Source organism: Dipodomys ordii, unplaced genomic scaffold (assembly GCF_000151885.1).
Source record: "Dipodomys ordii isolate 6190 unplaced genomic scaffold, Dord_2.0 Scaffold91, whole genome shotgun sequence".
Lineage (NCBI taxonomy): Eukaryota > Metazoa > Chordata > Mammalia > Rodentia > Heteromyidae > Dipodomys > Dipodomys ordii.
Genome location: NW_012267307.1, coordinates 556,169 through 574,263, shown reverse-complemented (window position 1 = coordinate 574,263; position 18,095 = coordinate 556,169).

Below are 18,095 nucleotides of genomic sequence, written 5' to 3'. Positions count from 1 at the left end.
ACGCTAGAATCAACAAAGCGTTGGTTTTTCGAAAAAAATTACCAAAATTGACAGATCCTGATCAAATCTTACCAGAAAAAACAAGAGAACACAACCAAATAAACAAACTCAGGGATAAGAATGGAAACGGTACCACAGAAACAAACAAGATTCAGAGCATTATAAGGGAATACTTCTCAAAACTTTACGTTAATAAGTTTGAAAACGTGGCAGAAATGAACCTTTTCCTGGCAGATATCGACATGCCGATACTCAAACACAATGAGTTAAACCAACTTAACAGGCTCATACCAAGCATTGAAATAGAAACAGCACTAAGAGAACTTCCATCTAAGAAAAGCCCAAGACAAGATGAATTTACAACGGAATTATAAAAGACCTTCAAAGCAAAGCACAAACCAATACTCCTCCGAATCTTCAAAGAAATTTAAAAGAAGGTTCAAGACCGAACTCATTTTATGAAGCCATCATAAACGTAATCACGTAACCAGGCAGGTACTCATGAAACAAAGAGTCTCATTTGTTTTTAATTTTATTTTATTTTATTTGAGAACATACTGTACAGAGGGGTTACAATTACATGGGCAGGATAATGCGTACATTTCTTACCAAGCATTGCAGCCTCCTCCTTTGTTTACCCTTCACCTCCCTTCCCAGGCTCCCCCCTCCCCCCCCCCCAATCATACCCCCCTCCCCCCCACACCGACATTGTAAAGCTGGTTTTGACATGACATTTTGTACTTCTCATTGTTGTCATTTTTTTTGATGAACATTGATGCAAACTTTTCAACAAAATTTTGGCCAATCAACTTCAACAATTACTCCAAAAAATTATAGACCATAATCAAATAGGACTCATTTCAGGGATGCAGAGCTGGTTCAATATACACAAATCAATTAATATAACTCATCATATCAAAAAGAGCAAGGATAAGAACCACATGGTCATCTCAATAGATGCAGAATAAACATTTGACAAGATCCAACATACCTTCATGATGAAAGCTCTGGAAAAACTAGGAATCCAGGGAACATTCTTCAATGGAATAAAGGCTGTATATGACAAACCTACAGCCAGCATTATACTAAATGGTGAAAAACTAAAGTCATTTTCTCTTAACTAAGAAGTAAGCAAGGATGTCCACTCTCTGCACTTCTCTTCAATTCAGTATTAGAATGCCTAGCTACAGCAATAAGACAAGATTCAAACCTAAAAGGTATAGGAATAGGGAAAGATGATGTAAAACTCTCCCTCTTACAGATGATATGATCTTGTATTTAAAGAATCCCATGGATTCCACTCTCAAATTATTCATGATGATTCAAAACTTTGGCAAAGTAACAGGGTATAAAATTAACCCTGAGAAATCAATGGCTTTTCTGTACGCCAACAATCATAAAAGTGTGGCTGAATCAGGAAAGGAACTCCATCCATAATAGCCCCACAAAAAATAAAATACCTAGGAATTAACCAAAGAAATGAAGGATCTCTATCATGAAAACTATAAAAACCTGAAAAAGGAAATCAAAACAGAACTTAGAAAGTGGCAAAACCACCCATGCTACTGGATCGGAAAGATCAAGATCGTGAAAATGGCAATACTTCCCAAGGCTATCTACAAATTCAATGTGATATCTATCAAAATTTCAACCTCATTCTTCAAGGAAATAGAAGAGGCAATCCAAAAATTCATGTGGAACAATAAAAGTCCCTGAATATGACAAATGATCCTTAACAGAAATAGCAGTGCTGGAGGAATATCAGTACCAAATTTCAAACTCTACTACAAAGCTATAGTAATTAAAACAGCTTGGTACTGGCACAAGAACAGGCCTCAGGACCAATGGAATGAAAGTGAAAACACAGAAATGAACCCAAAGACCTATAGCCATCTAATCTTTGATAAGGGAGCTAACAAAATAGAATGGAAGACAGCCTCTTCAATAAATAGTGCTGGCAAAATTGGTGAATCACTTGTAGAAAACTAAAGCTCAATCCTTATATATCACACTGCACCAGAATCAACTCCAAATAGACCAAAGACCTAGTAATCAAAACAGACACCCTAAAAACATTACAGGACAGAATTCAACATACCACATGTCTCCTTGGCAAAGGCTGAAATTTTCTTAATAGAGACCCAGAAACACAACAAAATATAGAAAGGTTGGACAAATGGGATTGCATGAAGTTGCAGAGCTTCTGCATGGCAAAGGACATAGCTAGCAAGATCAATAGAAAGCCCACGGATTGGGAGAAGATCTTCACTAGCTATACAACAGACAAGGATCTCATATCTAAAATATCCTTGGAACTCCAAAAAATTAAATCCCCCAACAACAAATCCTCAAGGAAACAATTGCCCAATAAATAAGTGGACTAAAGATTTAAAGAGAAACTTCTCTGAAGAGGAAAGGATGGCCAATAGACAAATGAAGAAATGCTCAACCTCCCTAGACATAAAACAAATGCATATCAAAACAACATTGAGATACCACCTGCCCCTAGTTAGAATGGGTATAATCAAGAACTCTAATATAAACAGATGCTGGAGGCAATGTGGCCACAAGGGAACCGTGTTGCGTGGTTGGTTGGAGTGTAAACATATTCAACCACTTTGGAAAGTAGTATGAGGTTCCTCAAAAGACTCTGTGTACAGTTCCCCTATGACCCAGAAATCCCACTTTTGGAAATTTACCCAAATGATCAAAAATAAGACCATACTAAAGCTACCAGCATAACTATGTTTATTGCAGTATTATTTACCATAGATAAGATATGGAACCAACCCAGATGCCCCTCAGTGTATGAATGGATCAAGAATATGTGGTATATATACACAATGGAATTTTATGCCTCCATCAGAAAGAATGACATTACAGCATTTGTTAGGAAATGGAGAGACTTGGAAAAATTATATTAAGTGAAGTAAGGCAGGCCTAAAGAAACAGAGGTCCATGGTTTCCCTTATTGCAATTGCTAGTATATGTCTGATGCAAGTAGAAAGGGTCAGATAAGTTGATATTAGGTGAAATGAACCCCAAGATAAGAACTCAAATGGTTTTTCTTTCTTGCTATTTTTTTCTAGCATACTTATATGATGATTTCTTTGTTGCTTTTTATGTCCCTTCCCCATGGTATAAGCACTGTTTTGATGTTACTATAATTTGGGGAGGGGAAGGAAAAAATAAATTGTTCAAATAGAGAAACTGGTGGACCCATTGCAACAATGAGATATATAAGAGCTTATATCAAAAATGAACTTTACAACTTTGGGACGGAGGGGGGATTGGGGGGGTGGGAGTGGGGAAGAGATGGGAAGGAATGATTAGAGGAAAAAAAGGAGGAGGCATAATACTTGATAAGAAAAGTACTCATTACCTTGCTCATGTAATTGAAACCTCTCTGTACACATTTCCACAATTAAAAAATCATTAAATAATAAAAATCCATGTCAGATTTTTTTGTCGGTTGTGGGGTTGAAACTCTGGGCCAGCGCACTGTCCCTCAGCTATTTAGCTCAAGGCTACCACTCTACCACTTGAGCCACAGTGCGGTTTCTAGTTTTCAGTTGGTTTATTGTAGATAGGAGTCTCACAGACTTTTCTGCCCAGTCTGGTTTGAACCACTATCCCCAGATCTCAGTCTCCTGAATAGCTAGGATTATAGGCATGAGCCACTAAAGCACAGATCCAAGTCAATTAAATAAACATACTTATTGAAATGTCTGGCTTTTTCCAATAAGTAAACTTGCTTTTTCAGCATTAGTTTATAACTATGAGTTATTTTTAGATGTAACAGTGAGTTTTGTAAATAGAATCAAATATAATTTTCCTGTTATTTAATATCTCACAAAAATCCATTGTAATCAATTTCCCCAAAGTCCATTATTACAGACTATATTAATCACTATTATTATTACACTCTATATTACATATAGCGTGAAGTGAAAATAGTTTGGACAATTTCATATAAATTAGGTGCTATTTTAACATTATAAATTCATATCTGTGATTTTAAATCAAGGAAAGAAGGTTTTAGAGTTAACATGAAATATGAAAGTGTAGTGTGTCCCAATTAAACCAAAAATTCTGAGTTCATACAGAAAAAATTATTTTCTTTCCAATAAAGTCTTTGAAGTAATAGTATTGGAAATAGTGAGGCAAAAAGAAGGAAGAATTCAAATCATGTCAAACAGTGTCCCTGTTATTCTGTTATCCCCTCCACTAAGAAGACCTGCCCATTCTTAGTAGTAACAAAATTTCGAGTGTCTATCTTAGAATTCTATTTGGAAATTTCTAAATCACTGAGTCTTTTTGTAGTTTGTGTTATATGAAATAAAATATAGACACAAAAAATTGAAATAAAATGCACACATATGTTGAAGTCACCACAGCTGGAAAAACAACCAGCAAAGTAAAAAGAAAGGGAAAAAATGCAAAGAATTACAAAAAAGTACCAAAAGTTCCAAAGAGATTTTTTTAAAAGCACACACACACATATACAGCTAAAATAAAAATTATAAGAGGAATAAAGGTTAATAGAAAACAATTATTTAAATATAAAAATTTAAAAAAGGTTCAAAAAAGAGTTCTTTTATTTTTGGCTTTTTTTGGTGGGGTGATGGAAAGATTATGTATCTCCCCTGTATCCATAACCAGTCTTGTGGTGGAGTCTCTGGTCTGTTTTTGGTGTTTGGTTTTCCTATGGCTTGATTGGTTTCTTAAGTCAATTTGTTTGAGCAGCAGAAAAATGCTCTGCATTACCCACAATTTTGGGATCCTCCTCCCAGGCTAGTTCACTGGGAGGGATATCTACTTTGAGCCATAAAAGAGGGAGATGGCTCTTTCCTCTAGTTTGGAGATGCTGTGATGAGGCTAGGTTCTGGGTAGGGTTGAGGCCTTTCAGCATACAGTGGCTTATCCCTGAGGAGCTAGCTCCTGAGACTCTCACAGAGCGCAGGCTGGAGCCATTCTTAGGATTTATGTTTACTGAGTTTCAACAGTTTGTCCAGGCTGCTGTAGGGAGTGTTAGCCTCTGGCTCTTCCAAGTGTAGAAAGTCACTCCTCCATGGGCGGAGCTATTTCTGCCTGGGCAGGGTGACTTTCCCCTGGGTGGAGCTGAGCCTGCCGGGTCAGGTCAGGTTCTTATGACCTGCTAAATGACTCTTGAGGCCTTAGTTGGAGCTAGTTGCTCAACCAGGCCTTTGTCAATATCAAAGATGGAGATCTCCGGTGTTGGGTGTGAGGGGTGGCCTTTCCTCCTCTGTTCCCTGAGAAGAAGGGAGGATGTCAGGGTTCTATCATGCCAGAATCTTGGTCGCTGGGCCGTCTCTGGTCTGTGATCTGCAGGATGAAGATATCTGCTGCTTGTCTGTTCTTGCTGGTGTAGAGTAGAAACGCTCGCCCGCAACATCTGCTGCCTTTGTACTAGACTCTCTCCATAGGTTTGGAGGCCCCTTTGCTGCCACTGCTGCCATTGCTGCTGCTGCAGCTGTGGCTACGGGAAGGTGCTCAGATATGTCTCCTTGCCTGGATTTTCCCTCTCTTGCCAACTTCTCTGTAATGTGATGGCACACTTGGTGTGATTCTTTAGCCTAGGACTGTTCACTGAAACACTAAAACAGCTTTCTATGGGAGAGCTTGTTTAGCCTCCAGCTTCTCCTCCACCCTCTTCCTCTGAAACTTCATGCACACTTTTTAATGTGAAGTGTGGCTCCTATTTTTTATAAGGTGAATCAAGCAGAGGAATACGTTTAAGATGTGAAAGAGCCTGTGAAAGAGTCATTGACGTTGAAAATTGTCCTGGGTATGAATTTTTGGACAAATCTCGCCATTCAAAGACGAATGATTCTTTTTTTTTATTGAGCTGGTAATGGGGTTTGAACTCCTGGCCTTGAGCTCTGGGCTTTAATTCTCAATGTTTGGACTATATCCCCTGTACACCTTCACTTTTTCCTTTTACCAAAAGTGGAAGAAAGAATCCCTTAGTTTTATTTATTTGGAATAGCTTCGAATATCAATTGTCAAATTTGAAGCTACCCAGTAGCTAGGTGTAAGCCACTGGTTCTATTGTAGAACTAACTTCTCAAGAGTAAATAATCACAAAAAAGAGAAAAAAATTCAATTATTTATGTGTTGTCTGATAAGCCAAATCACTTGCTACTAGAAGAGAAAATAGAGGAAGTAAAGATGAATATGGAGGAGTGAGACACAAAGAAAGAAGGTAGGGGAGGGTAAGTGAGGAAATGGAAAAGGAGGAGACGAGAGGAGCGGGGAGATGAGTAGAATTGTCTATTCCTCACTAAGGTACTGTTGGACAATCAGTGCCTTTGCATATATGTAGCCAAAGATTTATAATTATGATAGTAGTAAGTTGAGATATAAAATACCAATTTATAGGTAATATCCTGTTAGTGTGCTTCCTCCTGCACCAAGGGCGCCACAGTTAGATTGTTACAGATAAGGCAAGAGTAAGCAGTTTTAGTGATTCTGAGAAACAATAATTGACATGCCAGGAATGATCCCTTGTATGGTGAAGTCAAGCATCACTCTTGTGCCCTGCTCCAGTCTTCCTCTCAACAAGAACAGCAGAAACAGAAGAGGAAGGAGATATCTGAGCAATGATCACCTCTCTGTTTTCTCTTCCTTTGGCCTCTCAAACAATAAAGCCCAAGGAGACTTAACCTGAAGTAGTGGGGAAAGTAGGGGGAGGGAAGTTCAGTCTAGTTTAATGTGAAAGTTGTGAAATAATTGGGACAGCGTTTCAAATACTGAAATAAAACGATTGTAATTATTAATAAAAGCTAACTCTAAATTTACTTGAAAATGTAAAAGACTACAGGACTCACTACATAGTGGAATCTGTATAATTAAACTTACTCAAGCGTCTATCATCAGAAATTGAAGACCGTTCCTAAACTTTCAATACTAGGTTAATTACCCTCGATATTTACTTAAACTGTGTGAATATGGTGCAGAAAACATGACTTTAAATTTAGATTGCTGAAGTGATAAGCAATGGAAATTCATGATGGATAGCATAATGCTGAGAGCATGGATATTAATTCCTTTCTATCTTCAGTGTGTAGAGAAGAAAAAAAGCTCCAATTCTGAATTTAGGACTGAAGGTGAATAGTAAAGGAGACCTATTTCAGCCATTCAGAGATTAGTAATGTGAGAAAATTCCTCATTCATGTAGGCCAAACATGGAAGAGAAGATGTGGCAAGCCCAAAGCCAAATCCCAAAGTCAGAGATATTTAACAAAATACCATGAAGTTCAAACAAGACTTAAAAGGGAGAGTTGGGCTTAAGGGGAGTAGGGCATAAGAATGGAGAGGGAAATGGTGGACTAATACAATCATACACATGTGAGAATATAAGTAGGAAACTTGAAGGAATAGATGGGGTTGGCGTAAGGGAAGGAAGAAAAATAGAAAGTTTGACAATGATCCAGATGTTTTGTACATTGAAATGCACATATACTCTATTCAACACTGACATGATGAAGCGAAACTCCTTTGCACAACTAGCTAAAAATTAATTTTTTAAGTTTTAATATTAAGAGACCAGAAGCATAAACCTTTAGAAATAAATAAGAGGATAGCATTGACATATTACTGAGGCTTGTGCTCCTTTCAGTATGCAAAATTTAATGTGTCAAGCCTGCTGCAAATGTAAATCTTATTTTGCCAATCCGTTTTGCAAATTTCTTAAAATATAGAGAACCAAATGCCACTACTCCTTCACTTTCAATAAAAACAATCTTATACACCTTTAGGTTTCTCAGGTGTTTATAAATATCTTAATGTAATGCATTGGAACTAATTTTATTCTACATTTAAGTTTAAATTTTAAATCACTTAATTCTTTTAAAATCCTCTCGCTCGGGCACAGGTCTAGATAGATAACTGATGTGGGCAGAATCAGAATTATTCAGAAGGCTGTAAAAGAATGTTTACTTAATTATCTCTCTGCAGGATCACAGAATACAGACTGACCTTATTAGGAAATTGGAGGAAAATGGAAAAGGTATAGGGAGAGGATTGTTTATTAAGGAACAGCGAGAGACACAGCCATTCCAAAGGGTTTGAAGGTTGTGTGAGGGAGCTGGGACAGGATTTATGTTTTATAGGAGGTCTGAGCAAGGAGAGGTTATTGAAAAACCCCTATGTCAAAGAAGGTGGGGGCCTTTCAGTTGGACCCACAATGGAATATCTACAGCTATACCTATGTGGGTTGCCCTGCCTTCACTTCAAAGGAATTCACACATACCTGGAATTTTGCCTGGAATCTGCATGGGCCTAGGACAAAAGGATGTGTGTCAATCCCTCATATTCCATCTTTAGATACATAAAATGATAGGGCCAAGAGGGGCGAGGCTATTTTTCATGTAGGGTCTTTGGAAGCATAAAAATAATTGGGCTGAGAGTGGAGTATCATTAAGTTATGAGAACAAAGCAGATTCCAATGGTTTTGAACCCTTGAGTATAAAATGTGGAGGTCATTGTGGTCATTTCTGGCAAAGTCCTGCTGGCATGGGAATGTTGAGGAGTCATTGGGGCCAGGGCCTTCAGGACCAGGTCTGTGCTGGGTCCAAGGCAAAGCCTTTGGTTGCCTGCAGTAATAGGATGGCCTTGACTTGGTCCCAGGTCTAAGTGAGGGCTGTTATCCTGTTAGAGAGAAATTTGAAAATGCTGAGATCAGGCAATAGGCTGACATGGTGGCAGGACTAGATACGAGTGACACAGGAAAACACACCATGGACACAAGCCAGAAAAAATATCATTTGGATCATGAGTCGAAAACCAGTCAGAAGCCAGCGCTGAATTGGAGTAGAAAAGGGCCTGTTGACAGAGCTTGATCATTTCCTATAAATAGCAGGTAACAAAGGCAAGAATATAAATTCCTGTCCAGTTAGAAGTTACACAGATATGGACATTATGTGGACAAGCTTCTCAAATTGTTTCTATTGACCTCCTGGCTCTGGTTAATTTTGAAAGGGCAGGCACAAAGTGGCTGATGTGACATCATCTCCTCTTACTTTTTTCCACCTTGTCTGGTGGTCTAGGTGTTTGTGGCTGTGATCTGGGCTTTGAACTCAAAGCCTGAGCATTTTCCCTGAGCACTTCTGCTCAAGGCTAGTGTCCTACAACTTTGAGTCAGAGGGCCCTATATAGCATTTTGATGGTTAATTTCTGAGCCAGCTTCCAACTGCTCTTTGCTGGTTTGCTGGGAGATAGAGTATCAGAGGGATTTTTCTGCAGGGCTGGTTTGAACTGCAATCTTTGACACAAAACCCTTTAATATTTCCAATTAAAGCAACAAGGAGAACAATGGGAACAAGTATAGCTTACATGCATCCTGTCAAGAATTGATCAACAAATACTTGCCAGAACACTGCAATGACACAACTAAATAGATGGGATGAGAGTTTCAGTATAGCTTGGATGCCTGTGAAACCTGAAAATCAAAGTTTACAAGAGGCTTTCTTACAAGAGGCTTTACACATGTTTCAATAGTAAAACAACATATCTGGCTTTTTCAGGTCAGGCTGTGTAAGGTTTCCAGAGAGTGTTCCACAAGAGTCTTAAATTTGTAAATGTAAAGCAGTCTTATAAAAAAAATCAGCTGTGTGTGATCGAGTCAAACACAGCAGTCCAGTTTCCATGGTGGAGGCAGGATGGTCTAGGCAGGATCTGAACTAGACTGAATCCCTCAGATGAATTCTCAAATCTCCTGGGTAGTTGCTTACATATTTATATACAGACCGGTTAAAGACACTTAACGTTAGATGGACATAGAGAATGACATGCTAGTTTTAATGGAAATCAAAGCCAATAATTATATACCAACTTTATTCATAAGATATCTTTTAAGGCAAACTCATACCATCTGCTACATACTTGAAATTTCTGAGGATAGAAAGATGTGGAAAAAACTTTTTAACACAATTCTTACCTGTAGCAAATAGTTTAAAATGCCTACTCTCTTTCTTTTAATGTAGTAACACACATTTCATATTCTTTCTGTCTCTTCAAACAAGCCTGAAATCACTATTTCACAGTATCACAAAGAGCAAAACAAAAATAATCTGATACAACAATCACAATCCTAAAGTACCTGAAAAAATCAACAATATATAAAATAAATCTGAGGAAGAGGAAAAGCAATGGCATAATAACAAAAAAACTACCCTAGTTTTCTCTAGTGAAAGAGATTTGGGGTCCTACCAGGTACTCCACTTATAGAGGATCACATCAAGTCAGCTATAATTTTATATAGATACACAATTCAAAAGAAAATTTTATATTGTCTTCACAAGAAAACAGAAATCTATGAGAAGGTGACCAGGCAGGCAGCTGATTGCTGTGACTGTGTTGGCCAATATAGTGAAAAGCACAGCTGCAGTGTGGAAATAAAAATGCCACATGGGGAAAAAGTAGGAACAGTGACAGCCCATCCAAACACAGAAACAATTCACCATAGCACTGACAGTCAGAACTGTCACTGGAACCACAAGTATTAACATCACACCGATTTCTATTCCTACACTTAATGGTCTAGACAAAAACCTAAGTCCAGAAAAACAAATCACAACAGAATATCAAATCAACACCTTGCAAATCAACCAAGAACGTAGACAATCACCTATTAATATCGTAGATCCCTTAAAATAAATCCTCCAAATGGATGAGAACGATTCAGAAAAATACAAGAAAAGTGATGTCAAGGTAGTATAATTCACAGTAAATAACCAGGCACTAGAATACCCAATCAAGAACATAGAATATAGTTTTCAAAATACATTACAAATACTGCTAAACAATGTGATTAATGAAAAGATACAAAACCTCTACAAGGAAATTTGTGAACAAGATGAGACCAACCAAAGATTAGTAAAATAATTCATGGAGAATACAAACAAAATGTTGAATAAATTCTGGAAGTCAAGAGAGTCCAAGGAAAAAATGGATGCCTACTTAAAAGATATAAGAGAATGACTAGGAAGGCGGCTCAGTGGTAGAGCGCTTGCCTAGCATACATGAGGCCCTCGGTTCAATTCCTCAGCACCACAGAAGCAAAAAAGAAAAAAAGGCGGAAGAGGCGCTGAGGCTCAAGTGGTAGAGTGCTAGCCTTGAGCTGAAGAGCTGAGGGACAGCGCCTAGGCCCAGAGTTCAGGCCCCATGACCGGACCCCCCAAAAAATAAAGATATAAGAGAAGACACATATGAAAAAACAACCCTCCCCACCCCTCCACTCAAAGAAAAGATGTAAAGAAAGTCCATACAAGACCTAAAACAAAGCTTTAATAAAGAGATAGAAGCTCTGAAAAATGACCAATTAGAAGACAGGGAAATCAAAAACAAAGTAGAAAGTATCCACAGCAAATAGATGACATAGAAGATAATCTCAAGGGTCAAAGACAGAATAGGTCTAATAGGAAAGAGGAAATAATCACTTAGAACAAATCCAAGAAATAAGAAGTGATCTTGCCTGAACTTCAAGACTCAGAAGATCAAATTTGGGGGAGATAGGTTTAAGAAGGAGAAGAGCAGGAAACTAAATGCATGGGAAACATACTACAGAATTCTAGCAGAGATCAGGCCAAACATCCAAAAAGCTCATTCAGAGAAGAGAAGCATTTAGAACACCAAACAGAGAATTCCAGAACAGAACAGCCCACCACCACATCATAATCCATTAAAAGATCATTATTAAAGATCAAGGAAAGCATTTTTAAACCTGCCATAGTGAAAAGACTGATTATTTATAAAGGATATACAGTCAGAATAAATACAGATTTCTTAGCTGATATGGTAAAAACAGAGCTTGGCATGATACATGTCAAACATAAAGGCAAACACCTACCAAACATGAACATGGTACCAAGCAAAGATCTCCTTTACGTTTAAAGGATATATAAAAATATTTCATGACAAAGAAAATTTGGAAAAAATGTATCTCCACCAACTCAGCAGTATAGGAATTAATTAAATATATCTTACATATAGAAGATCAAGAACAGTAACTGGTTATATACAATGCTCCCTACCAAAGAATAAGGTAAATATATTAAGAATAAGTAGATGAGTCATAGCTCTTAAGAGCAGGTGTATAACATAGCAGGACTTATCAGATATTTCACAGCCTTACCTCTCAATGTCACTGGACTTAAATTTCCAAATAGAAGACATAGATAAGATAGCAGTATTAAAAAACAAGACACATCCATCTACTTCCTACAAGAGACACATTTTATTAACAAAAACAAACCCATACTCAAACTGAAAGATTGGAAGTAAAATTTTCAAGCAAATGGACACCATAAACAGACCACAGTCGAATTGCTAGCAAAAGATAAAATAAAATTCAAATTGAAATTAGTAGAAATAGACATTACGTATTAATAAATGCAACTCCATTAGCCCTGAATCCTGGAGCACCCCACTTCATCAACCAAATATTACTTAACCTGAAAACAAATCTCAACACATCATTGTCATCCATGGATGACCTATCCAGGAATAACTCAACCAACAAACTGAAGACCTAAAGAATTACATTGACAACCTAGCCCTAACAGACATCTACAGAATATATATCAGAATATACATTTTTGACAGCAGCTCATGGAAGATTCTCCAGAATAGAACATATCCTATTTCACACATAAATTCTGTCCAAATTGAAAGAAAAATTATTTGAATTCTCATATCTTGTCAGACCACAACAGAATAAACTTAGAATTGCATAGCTTAAGCCAAAAAATTCTCAAACCCATGAAGATAACCACACGTTGCTGAATGACCGGTCGGACACTAAAGAGATTAGAATAGAAATCTGGAATTTGGGGGAATTTAACAAAAAGGAAGTCACAGAATACCAGCTCCTCTGGGATACAGTAAACGCAGTACTTAGAGGAAAATTTATAGCTCTGAGTGCCTACATCAAGCAATTGGGGATATCTCAAATGAATATTTTATTATGTACCACAGCTCCTTGAAAACAGGAACAATACAAAACCCAAAGCAGTAGACAGAAACAAATAAAAAATTAAATCAAAAATAACTAAATAGAGACAAAATAAAACTTAAAAAGAATAAACAAATCAGAATTGTGTCTTTCAATAACTTAACAGACTTGAGAGTCCCTTACCAAATATAAGAAGAGAAATTATATAGATAGCTAGATCGAAAGCCAGCAGATAAAGATCTTTACTTGCTCTGCAACAGGTAATGGTTCTCAAATACATTTAAAGCCCCAAAAGTTAACCCCTCCCCCCAAAAAACAAATCTTCACAGAAACAATAACCATCTTAATAAGTGGGATAAAGATTTAAAGAGGAACCTAATTGAAGAAGAAATATGAATGGCCAATAGACACATGAATAAATATGCAACATTTCTAGCCATAAAAATGCAAATCAAGGCGACGTTGAGATTCCACCCCACCACAGTTAGAATGACCATTATGAAGAAAAGTAATAATAACAGATGCTGGGCTTGTGGGGATGTGGCCAAAATGGAATATTACTACACTATTGCTGGAAATTTAAACTTTTTCAAATAATCTGTGATGAAGTACAGAGATTCCTCAATAGTGCTTACCTATGGCGCAGCAATGATGGATTAAAAAAAATTTCGTATATATTCATGACAAAACTCTATGCTTCTATCAGAATGAATGACATTGCTCCATTTGTTAGGAAATGGAAAGACTTAAAAACATAATAAGTTTAACAAGCCAGCCCCAAAGAATCATAAGAGTACATGTTTTATTCATTTGGAAAAACTAGAATATGTTTAGGATATTCTTAGGAAAGATCACAATAGCTCTAATAGCTATATGCATATCACCATATAAAATGATGCTTATAGAAATGAGTTCCAAAAATGGATACAAGATGATTGTATAGTGAACTGTTTTTAGTTATGTATATTTAGTTTTACCCTTTGGTATTCACTGTTTTTGATTTCTGTATCCTTTCTCTTATACATAAGTTAATATGATTTGGGGAAGGGAAGAGAAATCACAGAAATGGCGGGAAAAAGTTTAACTGAAGCAACAGTGCTATATACTAGACACTATGTTAGAAATGAACTTTAAAACTTTGGGGAGTGGGTTGTCGGTGTTGGAGGAAGCAGGAGAAAGTGAGGAAAGGTAACACTGTTAAAAATGTACTCATTACTTATGTAACTGTAACCCCCCCTCTCTATATCACATTCATAATATAAAATCCAAAATAGAATAAGAGAACTCACTCAAATAGAGAAAATTAGAGAAAAAAATGAGATATCACAACAGAAATAAGCAAAATTGAGAACGTTATAAGAGCGTACTTTGAAAACCTTATGCCAATCACCTGGAGAATGCTAGAGAAATTAATGCTATCCTGTACTCTATCATAACCAAGAAGTGACACACTAGAAGTAATGAAAATGAAATGTCAATAAACTACTTCCCATATCGGAAATATCTAGGACTCAATGAATGTACCATGAAATTAAGGCCTGCAAAGAACTTACAATACACAGATCTAAGTATTAAATGGAATAGAAAGGTAAATGGAATTATTAAACATTCTATGAAGCTGGAATTAGACTCATTCCCAAATCAGAGAGGAACTCACCAAAGAAAGAGAACTATACTTCTACCTCATCCCAGTTGGAATGGCCATTATCAAGAAAACTAACAATAGCATAAGCTGGCGTGGATGTAGCCAAATGGGAACTCTATTACGTTGATGGTGGGAAATTAAACTTGTTCATCCACCGTGGATTGCAGTATGGAGTTTCCTGAAAAGACTAAATATAGATCTGACATATGACCCAGTAATTCCCTTCATGGGCAGTAATCCTATAAATAACAAACAAGCTCACATTAAAGCTACCAGCATAACTATGTTCAGGGCCCAGGCCCAAAGTTAAGGACTGGAAAAAAATTACAACTACTATTATTTGTTTTTGCAAAGATGAAACTTTTGACATAAGGTACCAATTCATTGTATTACAGTAGCTAGGATAGGACTTAAATGTTGTGGGTGATAAAATGGCTTCTTTGTTGAATGTTAGGAAAAGATGTAGGCAGTCCAAGAAAAGGGAGACTTTTTTTGTTGTTATTGTTTGTCGAGGAGCTTGAAGTCTGGGCTTGGGCACTCTCCCTGAGCTCTTCAACAGAAGGTGAGTGCTCTACTTTTTGAGCCACAGTGCCACTTCTGGTTTTCTTGTAGTAAAATGGAGATAAGAGTCTCAGGGACTTTCCTGCCAATGCTGGCTTCGAACCACAATCCTCAGATCTCAGCTTCCTAAGTAGCTATGATTACAGCTGGGATCCATTGGCACCAGGCTAAAAATGGGGAATTTTTAGAAAATAAAATCCACCTGTTCACCTGTGTCTAAACCTCAGGTATCACTATTAGAACACTTCAGTCTCAACATATTTCATCAGACATTTGTAACTTTTCTCCTTACCTTCATGTGAGAATACTGCAGTAAATATCAATTCAGCTATGAGACTGGATCAATTGTATGGTAATTGCTAGCACATAAATCAAGAACTGTTACATCAAAACAAATGAAACCCTCATTTGGAAAGATATTTTTCTCTTTTTATTACAAATATGTACTTGATTATTTCTAATTTGATATTGGACCTCATAACAGAGTGATGACATTTTCTTTCTCTTCAGCAATTGGCCTTTACTCACAAATGGTCAAATATTTAAGAATTCAAAGATTTCCATTGATAATTCATTAAGCTGACCTCTAAGAAAATGTGCATTTCTGGAATTTGGTCTTCTATCTTGTTCTTACATGCACAAGCTTTCTATGATTTATTTGTTCTACAAGGAATTCTACTTTCCAATCTTTGTGTGACCAATTTTAGTCTCTCTGATTAGTCTTTCAGAACCTCTCTCTGGAGTTTCATTTCAGTCTGCCTCATAAAAATATTTAGTTATCTGCTACATGACTCTGAGCTTCTGATTTTTGCTTGACTTCATGTACGCTGTGATGGCAGCACTGCCTGGCTGTGCTTACTGGAATTTTGTTGTTGTTGTTGTTCTGTTTTGTTTTGTGGGTTTGTTGTTGTTTTTTTTGGTTTTTGTTTTTAAGAGGTCTAGGATTACTATTCAATGTAGTAGCTTCTCTGGGCCCCAGTGATTCCCTGGCTTAGAGTCAAGGGCTTTTTCTCCTAAGGGTACAAAGAATAGCTGACTAAATTGCTGTTTTAATTGTCACAAAATGAGGCAATCTGGCTTCCTTGCAAAGACATAAATGATCCTGTGTAACCACTTACAGAAATGATCTATCAAGGTGGCTTTTCAAGGTTGACTGTTAAAGATGTTCATTTCAAAGTCACCACCATAAAACAGATCATATCCCTTGGAGCAGACTTTTGGAAGGAAGGTTCCCTTCCTTCCTTCTCTTATGATAGATCAAACCATAATATTCTGCAGTTGTGGTCAGCCTGGAGCACCTTTTCCCAAGAATATTCCGTCATGTACAAGAGGACTAACTATCAAAATAAAGGGGAAAATACTTGTCTACTACAGACTGATTCACTTGGCTTATATCTGTTGTTAATGTCATTACTTCAAACACATGGATAATTTATATTGGGATTAGACAAGTGGCAAAGGATTAATGGAATAAACAGTCAGTTTACTTTCATATATCCAATATTATACATTTAACCCCTTATGAAAAATTAAATCAAATTGTAGAAACAATGTATACTGTGGCACACATACACCATCATCTACTCAGAAATTCAGTCTCTCTATAAATATTTATTTGGTTCAAAATAATAAAAATTTAATTAATGAATATGACTTTCAAGTATCATCTGAAATATTCCTCGTTTATATAATTGTATATAATTTTATAGATGTCACCTAGACAGGAATTTAACATGCATGTAAAAATCAAATTTCCGTAACTTAAGTGATATGAGAGGAGTCATACCCTCGTGTACTGTGTGGTATGAATTTTACCATAGTGCTGAACCCTCCCACCTAATACAAAGAGTCATGTGTAATAATTTATTATTTGATGTTAAGATGAGCACTAAGTGTAGGACACACTTTGAAATATTACATTAATTCACAGAATTAAAAAAGTAATAATATATTATTTGTTTAAATTTTAATGCTTCTCAATTTTACAATTCATGAAATATATTATTAAAATTAGTTTCAGTTTCTTCTTTTCTATAGCTACTAAAATTATATATTAAATATTCAATATTAAGAAATCAGTAATAAGTAACCTATTATTAAAATGATATACTATTAAATTGAATTATAGTTCTAAAAAATTGTGATGTAAAAAAACATTTAATATAATTATGGGCAGTATTTTTTAACTTACCAGCTTGTTATTTGTTTCCTAATTGTGTCATTTGATATTCTTGATCCAAGTCACTCTTTCACCTTAATTGTTTAGTTTTCTATTTTATCTTTATTGGTCTACTGATTGTGCATTTTGCTTTCCATTTTTAGTGACTGACATCTGAAAATCTTTATGCTAGTTTATTGCTTCCTATGTTAAAGTAAAATTACTGCTCTCATAGCTGTTCTACTCTTCTTTGTATAGTACAGTATTTCCCCCACTCCCATCTCCTGTATTGCTGTTGTCATGTATTTTATTTTATTTTTAATTTAAATTTTATTGTCAAGGTAATGTACAGAGGGGTTATAGTTATGTAAGTAAGGTAATGAATTCATTTCTTTTCTCACTTGTTATCTTTTCCCCCATTTTTTCCCTGTTCCCTCCCAACACCACCCCCAAGATTATGTCCAACATATTGTCTGTGAATATCACTGTTGCATAGGGTTCCCTTTTGTCTCACCATTTTGTTTTTTCCCTTTCCTTTCCCTTGTTCAGATCAACATATTTACAATATCCAGGTATCAAATAAAATACAGTGACTACATGGGATAAACTATAGGTGGGGAAAACACTAAAGGATATAAAGAAATCAGTATGGAGGTTCCTCAGAAGACTCCACATAGAGCTCCCCTATGACCCAGCAATCCCACTTTTGGGCATTTACCCAAATGCTTACAAAAAAGACCACACTAAAGCTACCA